This window comes from Camelus bactrianus, chromosome 1 (assembly GCF_048773025.1).
Source record: "Camelus bactrianus isolate YW-2024 breed Bactrian camel chromosome 1, ASM4877302v1, whole genome shotgun sequence".
NCBI classification, from domain to species: Eukaryota; Metazoa; Chordata; class Mammalia; order Artiodactyla; family Camelidae; genus Camelus; species Camelus bactrianus.
Genome location: NC_133539.1, coordinates 84,020,466 through 84,039,022, shown reverse-complemented (window position 1 = coordinate 84,039,022; position 18,557 = coordinate 84,020,466). Strand labels below are relative to the sequence as shown.

Genomic DNA, 18,557 nt, shown 5'->3' with positions numbered 1-18,557 from the left:
TCTTTCTGGCTTACTTCACTTAGGATGATCTCCAGGTCCAACAATGTTGCTACAAATGGCATTATTTTATTCGTTTTTTATGGCTGAGTACATCCGAGCCTTTTAAATGTGGGTCGTGAAGTCAGACAGAAAAAAGTCTAAGGTGTAACAGGAGACATTCCTGCTGCCAGCTTTAAAGATGGAGGGGCAGCACGACAAGATGGGGGCAGCCTCTGGGAGCTGAGAGGGACCCCAAATGACCCAGCAAGGAAACTGGGATATCAGTTGTACATTCTCAATGAATTGGAATCTGCCAACGGGCTGAATGAGATTGGAGGTGGATTCTTCCCCAGAGGCTCAAGATGAGAAAGCAGTCCAGCCGACACCTTGGTGTTATTAGCGTTGTGAGATCCGGAGCAGAGAACCCAGTACTGTGAGCTAATAAATGCGTGTTGTTTTAACTTGCTAAATCCGTGATGTTATGTTATGAGGCAATATAAAACTAATACACAGAGTATCCATTTTCCTCACATATAAAATGAAAATAATAGCACCATCTACCTCATAACATGGTGTACTTTTGTCAAATGAAATGATCATATAAGACATTTCACAGACTTTCCTACAGTACATGCTTAATTTAGGTTAGCTCTCATTAGCATTAGCATTACTATTACTTTCATTACTGAGATCAGGTAAATCTCAAGAAGAAATTGGAATCTTCTTCAGTAAATGTGTAATAAGCTTTATTTATTCATTAATGTGCCAACCAAGATATTTTGGCATCCCCAGGATATGAATAGTATTTCTAATATCATCCATAATTAAAGCTGTGGCTTTTATTCAAAATCTGATTTATCCCAATGATGGCATTTCTCAGTGAAAGAGAAATTTCTGAGTCCTTTAAAGTTTTCATTCCAATGCTATCTCTGACGTTTGGATGATGGGTGGGAAATGATGGAGACAGCAGAGAACACTTATAAGTGTCCCCTGAATATGACATTTAAAATTTTATACGTTAACTGTAAAACTGAAATACTTCTTCCAACTAACATCCCATAGGTGGTATCCATGAAACGCACAAGCCAAACTACCCAAGTAAAGTCACACTTGTAAAATGTACTGAATAGTTTTGTGTCACCTAATCCCAGCTATGGGCTAACACTCAGTGTGGCTGATACCCATATTCTAAAATCAACTGATTGTGAATGTACACTTGTGCATGTGTGAAGACAAATAGTACTTACTCCCAGTGGCATTCGTCTTTAGCAATGAAGCAGAGCTACTACTGCTAACCCATATTTATGTTTCATAATATTACCAAGATTGCCATGGATTAATCCTCCTTATTACTGAGTAAGGGCTGCGTCCACTCCTTGATCCTCACTTCCTATCAAATTTAAAACTGTATCAGTATTTTAAGATCTCAAAATTAACAGAGGTGTAGCACTGAATAATCAGATCAATAGAGAATGGCATAGCTCACAAAAAGATCCACAGATCTGCAATAAAGTTCTACAAAAAATAAAAACACTAGAGTAATGAAGTTGGTACATATCTTCTCATCAAAGTAAGGCTTTCATTAAACTGTGTAACTGTTCTTGAGATTGAGACATAATTTTGAGAAAATCATTAATCAAGAGGCATTAAATACCTGCCTGTGATAAACAACTTTTGATAACTGACATCTCTAGCTAAGAAATTAATTTTAAAATTTATTTAAAGCCTTATTCAACTCTTCTCATCTTAGACATAAATCTATTCTAATGCATTGGAGTCATTTCATATTGCCTTCTGTATTTGGAATCTAAACAACATTCTTACTTTAATCATTCTTCAGACATAACTAATTTTTGGAATGAAGGTTTATTCATTATTTTTACAAAATATCTTAGCTTATCAAAAGGAATGCTGACTTACAAGATTATTTGTATGTAACTTGCATCTTGAAATTTACATGCATGTAACATTCAACATAAATTCCTAGTTGGACAGAATGGCATATCAATAAATCAAGTCCAGACTAAATCCTGATATCTGAATGATATAGGGTGCATTTCCATAACCAAAAGAGCAGGGGGTGTGATTTTCCACATTAAAAGACTCTGAATGACTTAGCCAAGATTTAGTAAACTTGTTAGACATGGATAGATATTTGAGAGTATATTCTTCAGATATAGAACAATAAATATAAATTTGACCTACATATTTTATTATTAAATATCACTTTAAATGGCCCTACTATAACATAAATAGAAAAGTTTGGGGATTTGTTTATCTGCTTTTAAAAAGAAAATTAGTCTCGCTACTTCATAGCAGTATTTCTAAACCAAATGTGCTTCAGACAATCAATTAATCCCTGTGGTTCCCTTTTAGTGTGTGTAGGCTTCTTGCTTTACATCAAAACTCAATATTGTTGAATCCCCAAAATTATAAGAACCATAAGATTATTTCATTGTCATTTGAGATTTAAATATTGAAAAGAAACCCAGTAAAGGGTAAAGGGTTAAAAATTATTTTATCTGAGTAGTGATAAAAACATAGTTTTATTTTTATTTAATTTGACAAATACAAAAAAAAAAAAAAAAAAAGAAAAGAAAAAGAAATCACTTATAAATGTACCGCAATGTTGCATAAACATTGACGTGTACTCTCTCACCCCCTACATCTCACACTGGAGCTGTTAAGTTATATGAACAGTTTGGGGCATGTCTTTGTCCCATGTTTTCCTAAATTTACACAGACATATTTCTGAATATTTACACACACGTTTGCACACATACATTTTTTTTTTCTAAAGGGGTCTGGATACACATGTATGAAACTTATGTTTATTTTTTAATTGCAAATACTCTATGAACATATCTTCAGGTCTATACATATATATCTACCTCATTCTTTTCATTGGTTGCATAACACTGCTCTCTTCCTACCACGCTATATAATTTACTAATTTATTATATTTATTGTCTATTTCTTCACTAAAACATAAGCTTCACTGGGTAAGAATTTATTTGTTTACTGCTATAATCAAATGCTTAGGACAATCTTAACATACGGTAGTTTCTCAATAAATATTTGTTGAATGACTCAAGTTCTAAATAATATAAATCCATAACTTGTTTTGCTCGACTCTTATTAATGAACTTTTTTTGTTTATATTCTTTGCTATTAACAGAAATGCTCCAAGGCTGTCTTTACAAATATTTCTTCCCTTGCTGAGACACTTATTTCTTAAATTCCCAGAAGGTGATTGCTAGGTTATACAGATTATATGCTTTGAAAAACAGGTATTTCCAAATTGCTCTCTAAAAATGTTAAATTGTTACATTCTTATCACAAGACATAAGTAGGCCATTTAGTTTTATTCTTCATAATTTTCTGCTTTTTATATTTTTTATACCCAGTAGTTATTTTCTTAATCAAAAGAAAGCATGATTAAAGAGAAAATTAGCTTTTATTTTCTCGATCATCCTAGAAAAATAATTTAACAGTCTAATACTTGAAAATGACAGATACCATTTGGACTGCAATACTCTTCTTTTCATTCACTTAAATTAGTCCAGCATTTAATTTTAAAAAATTGTTATTTCAATATCTGTCAATAACCTACTACCAAATAGGTATCTTATAATATGCTTACTGGAGTAGAGAAATTAGATAGAAAGGCTTAATGAATTTTTCAAAGTTGATGTTGCTTTACAATTTGCACAGAGTAGCATGAAATGTTTTTTACAATAAATAATTTTTGATTAATGATAAGTTATTAATAAATAAACATATTTGCATCTCATTTAATGCTTTTACTAAAAGTTCAGGAAGAAAAGAATCATATCAAAATTTTAAGAGTACACAAAATATATTTGTTTCCAGATCTGGAACACTTGTAAGCAGCCAGTAGACTAGAGGAGGTGGTAATTTTTTATTCAGCTTTAAACTTTACCCTATTGCTCAGTAAATATGACAATAGCTTTTGTAAAACCTTGTTCTTCTAGAAAAATGACACTATTAACCCAGAGTCATTAAACTGGAGTTGCTTATTCAGACTTGAAGATAAACTGCTCTGAACCACTCACATACATTTGCATCCCACCTACTTGGAAATAGAGTGCAGCTTATGTCAGGGTAGAAAAATTCCATGTATGAAGGGAAGACAAACCAATAACTAATGGGACTGGATCCTTTGTCATTGCTTCTGTCCTCTAACTGAACTCACTGATCAGGGACAAAGTTCTGTGTCTCCTAAGTAATTCAGAAGGTAACAAAATTTTATAACCACTGAACTTCTTTCTGACTTATATGATAACAGCTTATAAGTAATCAAATAGAATAGGAATAGAAAAAGATTCCACTTTTATCAACATCAAAGAATCTTCTAAATGCCCTGTGTGCTTGGCATGATTTTAGGCTTATATAAAGTAAGCAAGTCCTGGGTGGTGGAGTATAGCTCAGTAGTAGAGCACATGCTTAGCACGTGGGAGGTCCTGGGTTCGATCTCTAGCACCTCCTTTAAAGAAAAAAAACCACAAAAAACAGTAAGCAAGCCCTGCCCACAAGGAATCTGCATTTTGCCTAGCAGCCAAGGAGACTGAGAGAAAGAGGTAAGCAAGAAAAGATGGCAATTTGAGTAGGCAGTATATGTAGAGATGACTTTTTTGATGCTTCAAATCAGTATTATTTTAGAAATTATGACGAACCAGTACTCTTGTTAGGGCAAACACAATGAGATGATGAAAGAGCTGGCAGGTCTCAAGTAGGTTTCCTAGACAAATTAAATTCCCTGACATAGGGATCCAAGACCTAGGTCATCCTTTAGCATTCTGGTTTTTAGATTTCTCCTCAAAAACATATTTACACACTTTAGATTGTATCATTCAGAAGGGGGGAGGGTATAGCTCAGTGGTAGAGTGCATGCCCAGCATGTACAAGGTCCTGGGTTCAATCCCCAGCACCACCATTAAAAATAAATAAAACCCTTATTACCCCCCACCCCAAATAAATAAATAAAAATATTCTATCATTCATTTTTTTCATATTTTCATGAAGAAAAAGTTACCTTTTCAACTTTCTAAAAATACTTCTTAACCTCAGGTACTTTCATGGATAGACTTCAAAAGGCCTATATGTTTCTTTAAAAAGGCTTTTGTGAAAGAACATTCTCTGAACGGTATTGTTTTCATCCTAACAAAGTCAGGGCACTAATCAAGTCCCTTGCTGGTTAAAATCAATATCCTCCTTGTGTTATTTAAAGGAATTCTACCAAAGATCTCAAAGGTATTAAGCTACTGTGAAATTTTTAGATGAATTCTTAAAAGATGTGTCCTTATATTTAACCATGCTCTCTGTACATTGTTGTCCCACCATTTACCTTAATATCTTTTTCTATGCAACTTCCATTTCTCATTCCTTTATTGGAAAGGTACTATCACATTGCCGAACCTGGTGGATAGTCAACCAAAGATTCACTAATGACTAAACTCTGCAGACAATGATTGAACACCTTCTGTGTGCAGAGTAAAATGGTAGCTGCTGGGGTAAATACAAAGATGAATTAATCACAGACCGAATTCTCCTAACATTCACAATCAAGTGGCAGAGATGGTGACAAGACATATCACTCAAGACATGCCTTGAGTGAGATATTGAGTAAAAAAAGGAGGAGGAGGAGAGAAGGCAATCTTTAGATACTGTAAGTTCCTAATTTACAGTTAGTACAGAACTTACATAATTATGAGTTCCACTGCAAAAAAGAACTCTGCGAACTTTCTTATTTAAACATTTAATACATCTCTCATTTATTTGTGCTTCATACCATTATTTACCGAGTGCCTCATGTGTGTACAATACTGCATATGGATATGCCAGAATAGAGAGATGTAGTATGTAAAAATAAAATATTAGAAACTTAAGGATTGCTATTTTCATAGAAGTACTTTTATAGCTTGACCCAGAATTTTCTACAGGATCAAAGCTTACTTTCATAGAAACTACCTGTTATATTTTATTTAACAATTTTTAAATCACTTTTTTATTTATCTTAATATTTAAATCTTAAAATTTACCTTTTGGGACTTTTCATTTCAAAAAGTCTTTGAATTAATGGGAGAAGCCAGGATTTCTGGCAGTAAACTTTTTTAAGCACAAAAAAGTCATCATAACACCAATGACTCTCAGTATTTATCTGGCAGATTTTGTTAGAAATGATAATATCCAAAACAGGGTTCTAATCCTCCTCGCTGGTAATACATACTAAGTCATAAGTCCAATTCTTACAGTTCACTAGATTTCCTTGGGCCCTGAAGAAGAGAATCAACATTGTTCACATTATTTTGATGATATCCAAAATAGTTCACAAACTTGACACTGTGAAATATTTAGCTCCTTTTAAAGGTGGCAAAGTATATTCAGATATGAAAATGCCCACCTAATGGGTGCAGACACCCATTATACTCACTTCAGTAGTGACTATGAGTTACAAATTAATTTGCATAAAATGACAATTAAAAAACAATTCTTTTTTATTAAAAGGAGAAGTGCTGCTCATAGAAAAATGCAATGGGAAAAAATACTCAATTTAATACCCAAAGGATCAAGTGTGAGGAGTGAACAGAGAATTTGCAAGAGTGCATGGATTCAAAATCCCAAATATCCGTTATCAGGAAGATTCTGTAAGATGTGCTTTAGCAAAATGTGACTGTAAAACAATAAAGAGGTAGGTTAGAGCCTAGAAAACAAAGGATCCAACACAAGAAAGCTACAAAATGGAGTCCTACCAGGACGCGTGCCTTAGGCTAGAAAGCAACCAGTACAGACTAAGGCAGTGAAGAGGGATCAGGTCTCCAAATTATCAGATTTATTTGAACATTTGAAAAAAATAGTAGTAATGGGTGTTTGAATGATCTGACAGAGAATTTTAAAAGATAGGTCAAAAATCAAACAAAACAAGGGGAGAGCAAGGTAATTATTAATTGCAGGAAAAGCAAAAGGCTAAAAGAAGTAAAATAAAATAATAGTACACTACTTGGCTTATTAATACATAGCATCTACAGAGTAAACACTGACCAATAATTGAAGCAAATATTTTATAAAAATAGAGAAGATATAGGAAGGGAAGAAAGGCGAATGTAAAAAAGACAAATCCATAGTCAATAGGTAATATCTAAATGTGATAAATAAAAAGTTATATACTCATATAATTTATATATGGAGAAGGGGAAAATACCAGATCAATCAACTAAGTTGTAGAAAGTGAATGTCTCTGGGTAAAGGGGCTGAAAAGGAAGAAAGATGGAAAGACGGCTCATGTTTATTATAATCTTTTTGTTTTTAAAAAATGTGTTATAGTATTTTGATAAAAAAACTTTAAATATTTTTAATTATCTTTGAAATACCATAATACATTCTGCCTAATCTAAGTAGAGAAATAATTTGTTAAAGGATATTAGGGAATGCATAGGTTCATTAAACAAGTTAGTGAAACAGGGTAGAGGTCAAGCATACAGGAACACACAGAGATTTGGCCAATAAAGAGACTTCTACTGTGAAAAGCTGCATATCCCAGTTACCATTCCAGAAAAAAAAAATGGATTTTACATACTCAGGTTGCTTACTTTTGACTGTCTTCCAGAGTGTAAATGACAGAATCTAGATTCTATGCCCCTAGCCTGGGGCAAAAGAGTCTAGAGAAGTGAGTTTTCTGGATTCTCCATCAGAGAAGCAAAGCTTCATAGTGTGGGAAATTATCAAAACATAAATAAGGCATTCAAAAGAAACCAGACAGCAGCCAACAAATGGCAATGTTTGCTACACCTAGATAAGTCAATTCCTTTCACTGAATGTATGCTTTTCTTCATTAATATCTGGCCATTTTAATATAAGCATCATTGATAATTTTGAAAAAAGTTCTAAGAAAATGTTATTATCCTGGATTGGTAACTTCTGGGAACTTATTATGTATCCTGGCAGGCTAGATTATCTGAGTACAAACTATACAAAGGATATGAGTATCGATTCTGGGCCTGATTATTAGAAGCAAGTTTGAACAGGCAGCTGAGTAGGAATAAGAAACATCTGGTTATACAGAAAGGTGTAGAAGATCAGATAAAAAACTCAGTATCTTGGGGACTAGTTACAAATTCTGTCATAAGAATGGCTTTCTACTGTTTTTGCTCCTACATACCACAGACTAAAGGCTATTTTTACTTTAGCTGGAAGTTGAGCAACTTAAATTTTGGTGACTGTATTCCTCGTTAGCTAAAATTATCATAAATTACTTCACTTACTATGTGATAGTCAACTATATTTAAAAGTAAACACATAGATTTGTCTCCAGGGTAATGTGCACAGTTAGAGACAGTGAAAACATAGATAACAATACAGATAATATAATAATATTATAATAATATAGTATAAAAATTGGAATTTTTATTTGATGAAATGAGAATTCAGGTTTTATTTACTAATTTGAGTCAACAAATGCCAAGATATCAGACTATCCCAGCAATCCTAAATTTTATATAGAAAACAACTCCCAGGAAAAGTATCATTCTAAAATTCTTCAGACATATCAGTCCTTCAAGATAGAATCATAAATGTAGATATTATCCCAGTAGTTATGCTCTGCCTCCAAAAAAATTATAACAGTCATTGATTCCCAAATGCACAGTGCAGAAGTAAATTTAGAGTTGATCTGGAATATAACACCCTTATTTTATAGACTATAAAAACAACTGGAAAAATTCATACCTTCATTTTATATAAGTGAAAAGAAAAGCTCAGAAAGTAACAGCAATCACATATGTATGGAAGAAAACATTTCAGAACCCAGATTTCTTGATATCAAATTAAAGTGGAGCCAGGATATCATTTTGGACATTTTTTGCATTCTTTTTTTTTTTTCTCACTCAGACATCCAAGGAAGGAAGCTGCCAATATCTTTCTTAGAGGACAAAGTACATTATCATGTCATACAATCAATGCAATCAAATTCATCATAGCTTTGTATGCATTCTTAATTGCTACATTATACTGCCACTTGACAAAGAAGAAATATTTATGATTATTGAACACAAAAAGGCCAATTTCAGGTATAGTACAAGATAAGTAAATTAAAATGAGAGGAAATCACAGTTCACAGTTATAAAGTCACTGTGAACACTGAATAAATGACTAGTGAGCCATTGTTCCTAGGGGAAACTCAGGATTAGGTTCCTGCAAGCTTTTGGTCACAACGTGCTCTTCAACTGATAAATATAAAACTTTGTTTAATCATATGCAGAACCGCTTTATAATAAGGCAGTAGCTGAGAACATTATCCTGACGATGGGTAAAGTGACCATAAATTTCCTCAGGCTTCAGCCTCAGAACAATGCTGTCTACTATGCTTTCTTTAAATCAGTCAACATCTTATGCATCCACAAATGTAGCTGCCTTTCTATCTTTTCCACAGCTTCATCATGAACTGTAGATGAGACTTTCGCATTATCCAGAGCAGCCTTACGTACAGATAAGTGAATTTCTTCTCCCTTTTTCTGGTTATATTGTACTGTTGATTCATTAGCATTGAACTCACAGCCAACAGCACTATAACTCACACCTGGATGAAGCTTACCTAACACATTTATTTTCTCCGGAAGGCACATCACAGTTTTATTACACATGGGAACTATAAACAGCACTTCAGCACAACACTAGGGGACCATTTAAGCAGCAAAATTACCAACAAAAAGCACAAAAATGTGGAAATTGTGGCACTAGATTGAGTGTGGAAAGACACTTGTTTACAGTATGAGAATTGAAACAAGAAAGCAGAGCGTGGCCTAGTTTGACCTCAACTGGGAATGTATGACTCATAATTCAACTCAGGAATCTGAGAGAACACAACAGAAACAACCTCTGGACATTGGCTGTTGGGACGTTCCCAATCTGTAGCCCTAATCCAAACCCTAACTAGGTTCTATCCTGGGCTTGTAATACTAGAATGGAGGGGCACAGATCAGACATGGGCTTTGCATTATTTGGTGCCATTGCCCAGGTGTCCCAGGAGAGAAAGAGACAGTATATAGTAAAAAGAACATGGATGTTGGCGTTAGAATTCCTACTCACGCACTTAATACTTCTGAGGCGGATTTTCCTCACCAGCAAAACACAGACTGTTCTATGTACTTCAAGTATTCTTGTGAATTCTAAATTTATTGAGGCAGTAAAACTGCATAGTACAGAATAGGCAGACACTTGAAAAAAAATAAGTAATTGTTCCTTTTGCTTCCTTGCACAGATGACACAATCTAGAATCAGGCTGATTCCAGGGAAAAGGGAAATAAGTTTTCTTTATAAGTATCCTAGAAGCTAGAGGTAATCTTGTGGTTCTACCTAATCATGACATTAGACAGTTGATAAATTATAGCTTACAATGAATTTGCTGTCATAGCAGTAAAAAAAAAAAAAAAAAGCAAGTTAAGCAATTAAAGGCGGGAAACAAGGATTTAATTTTGGGATCCAATTTGGAACAGAATTAAGGTGATGCAGGAGCCTAATATTTCATTCATCTATAATATCTCCAGGCTTGGTAGTGATTAGATGCCAAGTCATTTCCTGGCCTCTGTAATAGATAATAGCTCTGACACTGTGTCCTTTAACAAAGTGCCAGAGGAACAGCTCAGTATACTCCACGAGGAAAACAAATCACACCTTGTCAGACCTATACAATTCCTGGATTCTGCCCACCAAAGCACTGACATGATCTGATCTTATTTTACTTAAGAATTCTCAGGGGATCTTAGGATAAGAGATTTTTGCTTTATCTTGAAGACTAATTATATTCTTTAGAAAGGGAGTCATGAAAACTCATGTTGATGCATAACTGGGAGCAAATTATGAGGCTTCTTGTGAACTCAGTGAATCTTAGTTTCTCACAGTTGAGGAAACCACTTGATTATCAAAGAGATGATCTTCTAAACGTTCTGTTCCCTGGTCCCATTCTGATTTTTGACTACCTCCTAATTCTCTAAAGCTGCAGTTCCCCCGACTGTATGCCATCTCACGGTGATGCAGGAAACTCACAGGGGAGCTGTGGAACTTTTACATTTTTAAAGGAAACACAGTGATATTTAGCATCTGTCAGCCCATGAATTACAAGCTTGAGGTAATTTTCAGACCACAAAACATTCCTTTGGGTAACACCATCTTTTAGAAGCTGGGTTTTCTGCCACAAGTACTACACAGAAAGTAATGAGGAACAGGAAGTAAGGATAGTGGGATCCAGTTTGACTCCAAGGTTTGAGAAGTTGTGCAGTGCACAACAGATGCACACGTCCCATTAGGAGGTAACTGTGGTTATTCAAGAATGATATATTTTTTCTTTCAATTTATGTGAATTAGTTTTTTCAAATGGCTACTAAGTTGCTAGCACAGAAATAGTTATGAAGTTGTTTGGATCTAATTACTTAAACACTGACCTGTCAGGTATTTCTTTGGGCCTAAGGATGCTGTGGGGAAAAATATGCTGAGACACAAAGGGTCCCATGAACAGAGGAAGTTTGGTAGCCTCTGCCCTGCAGCCCTGTTCCACCTTGTCAAATACAGCTCAGGTCAGTATTTTATCTTCAAAGGCTTATCTGTCACAATAAACTGCCTGAGGAGGTGGGTATTCCCTTTCATTGAAGCAGATAAAGTTAAAATAAATTTTAGGTCATTAAGATCTTTTCAACCTACTGAGCAATGCCTGCTATGGCTCATGTTAAATATTTATCACCTGAGGACAGCCATCTGTTCTTTCCAATTCTCATTGGCCTTAGCTTCCTCTCTTCTTGCCAAAAGTATTAGACGCTTGATGGTTTGATTTCCAAAATCACGATGTTTTGGGATTGCCTACTGTATGTGTTTATTTATCAATATTTATTCTATCTGACCTGCTTTCTGCATTTCTCAAAGCAAAACACCCACATCTCATAAATACGCTCTTAAATTTCTAATCATGTTGCAAGCTGCAAGTACTTTAATTATTTTCCTGTTCTGCTTACATTGGGAAGTAGGAAAATAAATATTCAGGCTTTATCAGCCACTCATATTAGAAATAAGGCATAGAAACTCAAAGTTGTAATTGCATATTAAAGATCCCTAGGAACCTGTTTGGAAGGAAAACTAGGAAGCTTTTCACTTTCTTCTCAATCTTCATTCTCTCTGGGAGAATTCCTCCCACTTTATTGCTATCACCGGATGGCTCCCAAATGTCTATCTCCTCCTTTATCCTCTCTTCTGAATTGAAGTCACACATTCCACACTGCCAAGATATGCCACAAGCCCCACAAGCATCCTGGGCCCCAAGTGTCCTCACCAACTCTCCTCTCACACTGCTCCCAACTCAGGCTCAAAATTTTCCTTCTTTCTTGTTCCCAACAACCAAAGGATCTCAAGTCTCAGCAATCTATCTCTTCATTCATCCTCTATTGTCATTGCAACTTCCCTGGTTTAGGCTTTTATTTCTTCTTACCCCAGTTCGTTCTTTACATAGCAGCTAGGTCATTTGCTAGACTGAAATAGGCCTATGCCAATTTGCCCCGGCTTTATTGAGATACAGATGACATGTAACAGTGTAGAAGTTTAAGATGTACAACATAATGATTTTATGTATGTACTTACTGCAAAATGACTACCACAGTAAGGCTAATCAACACATCCATCATCTCACATAGTTCCAATTTGATGTATGTGTGTGAGAATTTTTGAAATCTACTTTCTGAGCAACTTTCAATACAGTATTGTTAACTATGGTCACAATGCTATATGTATTACAACCCCAGGACTTAATCATCTTACAACTGGAAGTTTGTGCCCTTTGACCTTCACCCATTTTGCTCACCCTCAGCCCCTTACAACCACCAATCTGTTCTTCATTTCTATGAGTTCAGTTTTTTAGATTCATATATAAGTGATACCATGCAGTATTTATCTTTCTCTGTCTGACTTATTTTATTTAGCATAGTGCCCGCACACTTCATCCATGTTGTCACAAATGGCGGGATTTCCTTCTTTATATTGTGCAGAACTAGTTTTAACTCATTTTAACACAATGTGGCAACAACAGAAGAGGTGGCTTCCCCATACTGGGGTTAACTGGATGGTCAGTTTCTGTGGTTGTCTCTCGAGACATTTGGAAGCAAGGCTGTCTTCCTTAGATTGACTAAGCTCTTGGGGTTCATGGTTCTTTTAGGAAACAAAGAGGGATAATAAACTTCTTGAAAATCTATTATATGAGGGGTTCAGATGATTTCATTAGAAAAAAATACATGACCATACTTGTACCCTTAAGCTAGGGAAGAGTGCTTACTCTTCTCTAAGTAGAGAAGTATGGGTTGGAGAGGGGTTGGTTATGAGGGGGGGTGCAGGAGATGCCCTCTGGATTTCCTTTTCTCCCTTCCATGTGGAGTAAAAATTAATAACTTTGAGAAGGGGAAACAGTAATCAAGTACCAGGAAGTGTCACTCTTCAGGCCTAGAAATGGACTAGGAAATGCACAGGAAGCGGCTCCTTTGTGACTGACACACTAAAATAATTCTCTCCATTTCAGTAGGGATTGTTTACATGTCAAATGGACACTGATGAAAACTTACATAATTCAGTAAAGATGACATGACGTTAAATATTTTAAAACCAGAAATCCCAGAACCTTTTGAAAATTCTGCTCAGACTCATCTTTTTTTTTTTTTTCCAGCACTAATAATAATATTTGAAGTTTGGTGGAAAAATACCCAATTTTTTAAAGTTCATTACTCTTGTTCTTGCTATTACAAAGCCTTGGTTTTGATGTTCAAAATATCTGGTTACCAGATAACAAATAGTTCAGCATGAACACCTAGAATTTTACATTTTACTTACTTTTTTTTTGAGTAGATAATAAATTCACATAGTTTAAAATTCAGAAGGTGCAACATGGTAAAGAGTGAAAGGCAGGGTTGTCCTGGAGATGGTTCACACTAGCACAGAGGGCTGCTGTTGTAAGTATCTCTTCCCAACTCTCCATGTACATCATGGAGATCATGGAGATCATGGACATCACCTTGATATACCAAGTGGATGTGGTGGGAGTATTTATACTACAGAAACTGGCAAATACTACAAACCAAATCCCCCAACTCTACCAAGTTGTTGAACATTCACCAGAACACCAAGGTAAAAGATCTCCTCCCTCCTCAATTTTCCACCCAGCCATCTAATTTTGCTCCCCACTTACAACTACCATTACTTGCGATTATTTGGATGCCTTCCCAAACATATTTGGGGCATACCAGCAATAGATTACATGTAATAAATATGTACATTTACTTATTTCTCCCTTTGTAACGCACATAGTAACATTTCATATATGCTATTCTGCCCCTTGATTTTTCACTTAACAAAATACATTGGAATCATATTGTAGGGGTGCATACAGTGTTTCCACTCTTTTTTTTCATGCCAGCAGGGTAATCCATTCCATGAGTGTACCATGATTTTTATTTAATCCAACATATTGCACCCAAAGGCATGTGTATTTTAAATTTTGATAGAGACTGCCAAATCCTCTTCCACAAATATTCCAACTTGCACTCCCCTCAGTGGTGTCTGAAGTAAACATTTATAATTAAAATGCATAACCATCCTATTATACAGTCACATAAAGGTGCTGTTCCATGTTAGAGAGAAATACTGTTTTCTATTATTCTGCAATAATTACCGGATTGATACAGGATGCTATTGTTTTGTTAAGTGAAAAGCCTTCTTTGACTAAAACTCTCTTCTGCAACTTCTTTCTTCTCACTTTGTGCAAAAAGGCTTCACTCAAACCCTTAGGAAAAGTAAGTTATAAGATCTGACAGAAGAGAGATCTTTTTTGTATTCACTTCTCCACGTTCCTTTTCCATCTCGTTACTGCCACACACACACACAAAGCACAAAATGATGTACAGAACTTAAGTTAGGCAGTGATTTATCAGAAAGAGCAGGAACATGCATTTAAAATGTTCATCTTGAAAGAAAAAGAAGGAACAAGTTTTTTTAAATGACTTTACTGTACTTCTAACAAAAGAATCGATATCTGGCTTTTGCAGGAGCAATCCCACAGTGAAAATAAAATCACTCACCCTTGTAGCTTTAAACAAGCTTCTATGTGTAGGGAGAAAAGTTCATTTTCTAAAGAAGCTTTAAAAAATAATGAGAAGTGGAAATCACTCATGTTCCATTCTTATAAAAGGCTTGTTTCTTGAAAATGAAATAATTAATGCACTATTCTTAACATCTGAGGCCTTAAATAATTATTCACAAAGTTTACTAAACACTCAAGACTAAAGTCGAGACATTAGCCAAGAAAATTAAGAAAGAGAGAGCGAGCAAGACTGCATTTCATAAAGTATTATTTAACTTGAAGGCTACATACAGGCAAAATGCTAGTGGAGTTGTTAGAATAAGCTTTTCAAAAGCTACAGGCAGGTAACCAAAGAAAAGACACAGGATATTTTCTTTAGATGAAATAAGGTGAAATGCAAAGAGAGAAAAGTCAACATTTCACAACCACTAGCAGCCTTCAGATCGTGTCCCCTAAGCCATGGATCCCACCACATCAGGTGCTGTGGCAGTCTGTGGTTATCTATTACAACGAAAAAGGAGACGATGATACTCACAGCATCAGCTAATATAAACTAACAGTACATACGCTATAATACATGCAGGTGAAGGCATTTGCATACATGCTTAAATGAAACCCTCTCTGTTGGTTCTCATGATCATGCTTTTTGGCACACTGACCCTAGAAACCTATGGTCCAGCCCTCAGGGCAAAGGTCCCCTTTACACGTGTATCTCATAAGATCATTCCTTTTACTGCAGCATGTGTTCACTTCTGGCCTTCCATGTATTAAAAATGTATTTATAAAAATTAATTTCGAGCCACCAAAAATAGTTCAGAAACAAGGAGTTGAAAATGCACATATGACTCAGGGTCACATACGTGTTAATGAAACTCTTCAAGGTCACTGTTAAAACATGTGGTGAGGCAGAATGAGGGGAAGAGAATAACGAAATAAAAATCACAAAGGAGAAGAAGCCAGTGAACAAATCAGGAGAGATCAAGGGGAACCCTGCTGGAGGGTCACTGCTACCCTGGAAAGCATCAGGGGAGGCAGCTGAGCGGGGGGCCACCTGCGGAACCTGAGCCAATCCCCCAGCCTCTCTCGGCTTCAGTTCCCCGATCTGTAAATTGGGGAGATGCAGGGCACTGTCTAGATCTGATACCCTATGGTCTCTGCTATTATACTTGTGCAGGTTTGTGAAAGGAGGAGAATGGGGCTGAAAGGCATGGCCAGGAATATTAACTCCCACCCTCCCCTCTGACATCATCTGAGCCATACATGATCTGTGAGCTCTCCTCTCCACGTCCCAGCCCTCTTGTACTAAGGTGGAGCCGTGGGCCAGATCCCGCCAGCGAGCTGCGAACAACCCCTGTATCATTTATAGGCTGAAGCATAGATGGCCCTCCAGTTGTCTCCCTCCCAAAACCAATTCCAAAGCCTGGGTCCCTGAATGATGAAGTCGGAGCAGAGGCCTCTACCGCCCTATATGGGGTGTGTAACATGAGTGAGAATAAATCTTTGCTGTTGGTTGTTACATACGTATCAGGAATACCTCATCTTACCATGCCTCACTCTACTGGGTTTTTTGCAAATTGAAGGTTGTAGCAACTTTACACTGAGCAAGTCTACTGGCACCATTTCTCCAGCATCATTTGCCCACTTAATGTCTGTGTCATATTTTGCTAATTCTTGCAATACTCTGAACTTTTTCATTATTATCATATTTTTTACGGTGATCAGTGATCACTGATGTTACTACTAAGGCTCGCTGAAGGCTCAGATAATGGTTAGCATTTTTTAGCAATAAAGTATTTTTAATTAGGGTATGTACATTGTTTTTTTAGACATAATGCTATTACACACTTAATAGAGTACAGTATGTATAAACGTAACTTTCATATGCATTTGGGAAACCAAAATATTCATGTGACTTGCTTTATTAAGATATTGGCTTTACTTCAGTGGCCTGGAACTGAGCCCGCAATATCTCAGAGGTAGGCCTGGATATGTGTATATATGTTTATATCTAAAGTCTGATGCATAAGTAAAAACCAACAGCAAAGATTTATGTGCTTCTCTGGCTATCTCATCCTCTTTGCCCTCCACGCCCTTGCTCAGCCCGGAAGAAGACCTCCTAAAAGGCTCTCTGTCAGGTGCCCTTCCTGACTGGTGACCGGTAACAGCAGAGCTGGCCGTCACTGAGTGCATGAGCTCTGCCCTCCACAGCTACCTGGTCCAGATCCACTCCTCTTTCCTTTCCCTGCCCCTCTCAGCATTTCTGAGTCTTGTGTGGGTCCCAGAAACTCTCAGGGGCTTCTTTCATGCCTCACAGGTATGAAGGGGACCCTTCAAAGCAGCTCTCAGACCCAGAGCCCTGGAACCTCTGTTCAGCTACCTCCAGCATGCCATGTGCAATCCTGAGCATGAGAACTGGGAACTCCCTGGAGGCTCGTCACATCCCCAGGTAATGGCCGAGCAAGTGAGCACCAGCCTGGACATTCTGTTTGAATGATGATTCCATTGTCCCCTCCTCTTCCCTTTCTAGAATTTCAAATCAAGTTGGGGAAGCCAAAAACTGATGTCTGATGTAGACTGTCAGAAGTCTAGCTTGAAGAATCCTCATACATTTTCAGTTGGCATGTAAATCAGTACTGCCGCTATGGAGGATAACTGGGTGGCATTTAACAAAGTTTAATATACACGGCCTTGGACAGCAATGCTGCCTTTAGATTAAAACACTCCAGATAAAACCATGCTCTCATAAAACGACTTTTTCATGAAGTTATTCATTATGAGATTGTTTGTAATAGTGAAAGATCAGAAACAATGTAAATAACTATGAATATGACTGGTTAAATAAAAATTATGGTAAATTTATGCAATGGAATATAATGAAGGCATGAAAAATAATGAAGTGGGTTTTTATGTGCTGATTTGTGAAATCTCCGAGCTGTATCTGGAGGGTTACACCAAAACCAATAATATTGATTGACCAGGCAGACACAAAAGGGGGGAATAATATTCAGAAGGAGGGGAAACATTCACCAGATATTTTTTATATCTCTTGAATTTTGAATTATGTGACTTTAAAATCTATAAATACCTATAAATACATTTTTATCTTCAAAAATATTTAATTAAAAAATATACTTGTATCTTTTTTCCTTAAAAAAGTGTGCATAAAATTATGTAATTATATAAAAGACTGCCCCAAGATGAGCAATTATTTTAGAATATCTACCTTGCCCTAAAGCTATAATTGTTCCAGTTTTAATGCAAGAAGAGCCTCAGGGCAAAGAGAAGTGATTATGAATTCCTCAGAATAATCACTTACTGGTACCAGGTTAGTGTTTTTTTAAAAAAGTGCCATCTCTCTACGTACACTCAACAGTTGGGATTTGCACCATTCTTTACTCAGACTTTTGTGTGTTAAGTACTTCTCAGTTCCTCTCAATATTTTCATTAAAACTCATTC

At 36.1% G+C, this 18,557-nt stretch overlaps 1 long non-coding RNA gene and 1 other non-coding gene across 2 annotated transcripts in view; both read right to left on the bottom strand.

Moving 5' to 3' along the window:
* LOC141578356 (uncharacterized) overlaps positions 1-18,557 on the bottom strand; it is a 161,860-nt gene that overhangs the window by 123,171 nt on the left and 20,132 nt on the right. The gene's annotated exons all lie outside the window — the stretch shown is intronic.
* On the bottom strand, positions 8,901-8,976 carry LOC123616036 (small nucleolar RNA SNORD61). The gene has a single exon (XR_006723899.1). It is a non-coding gene; the product is annotated as a small nucleolar RNA SNORD61 (small nucleolar RNA).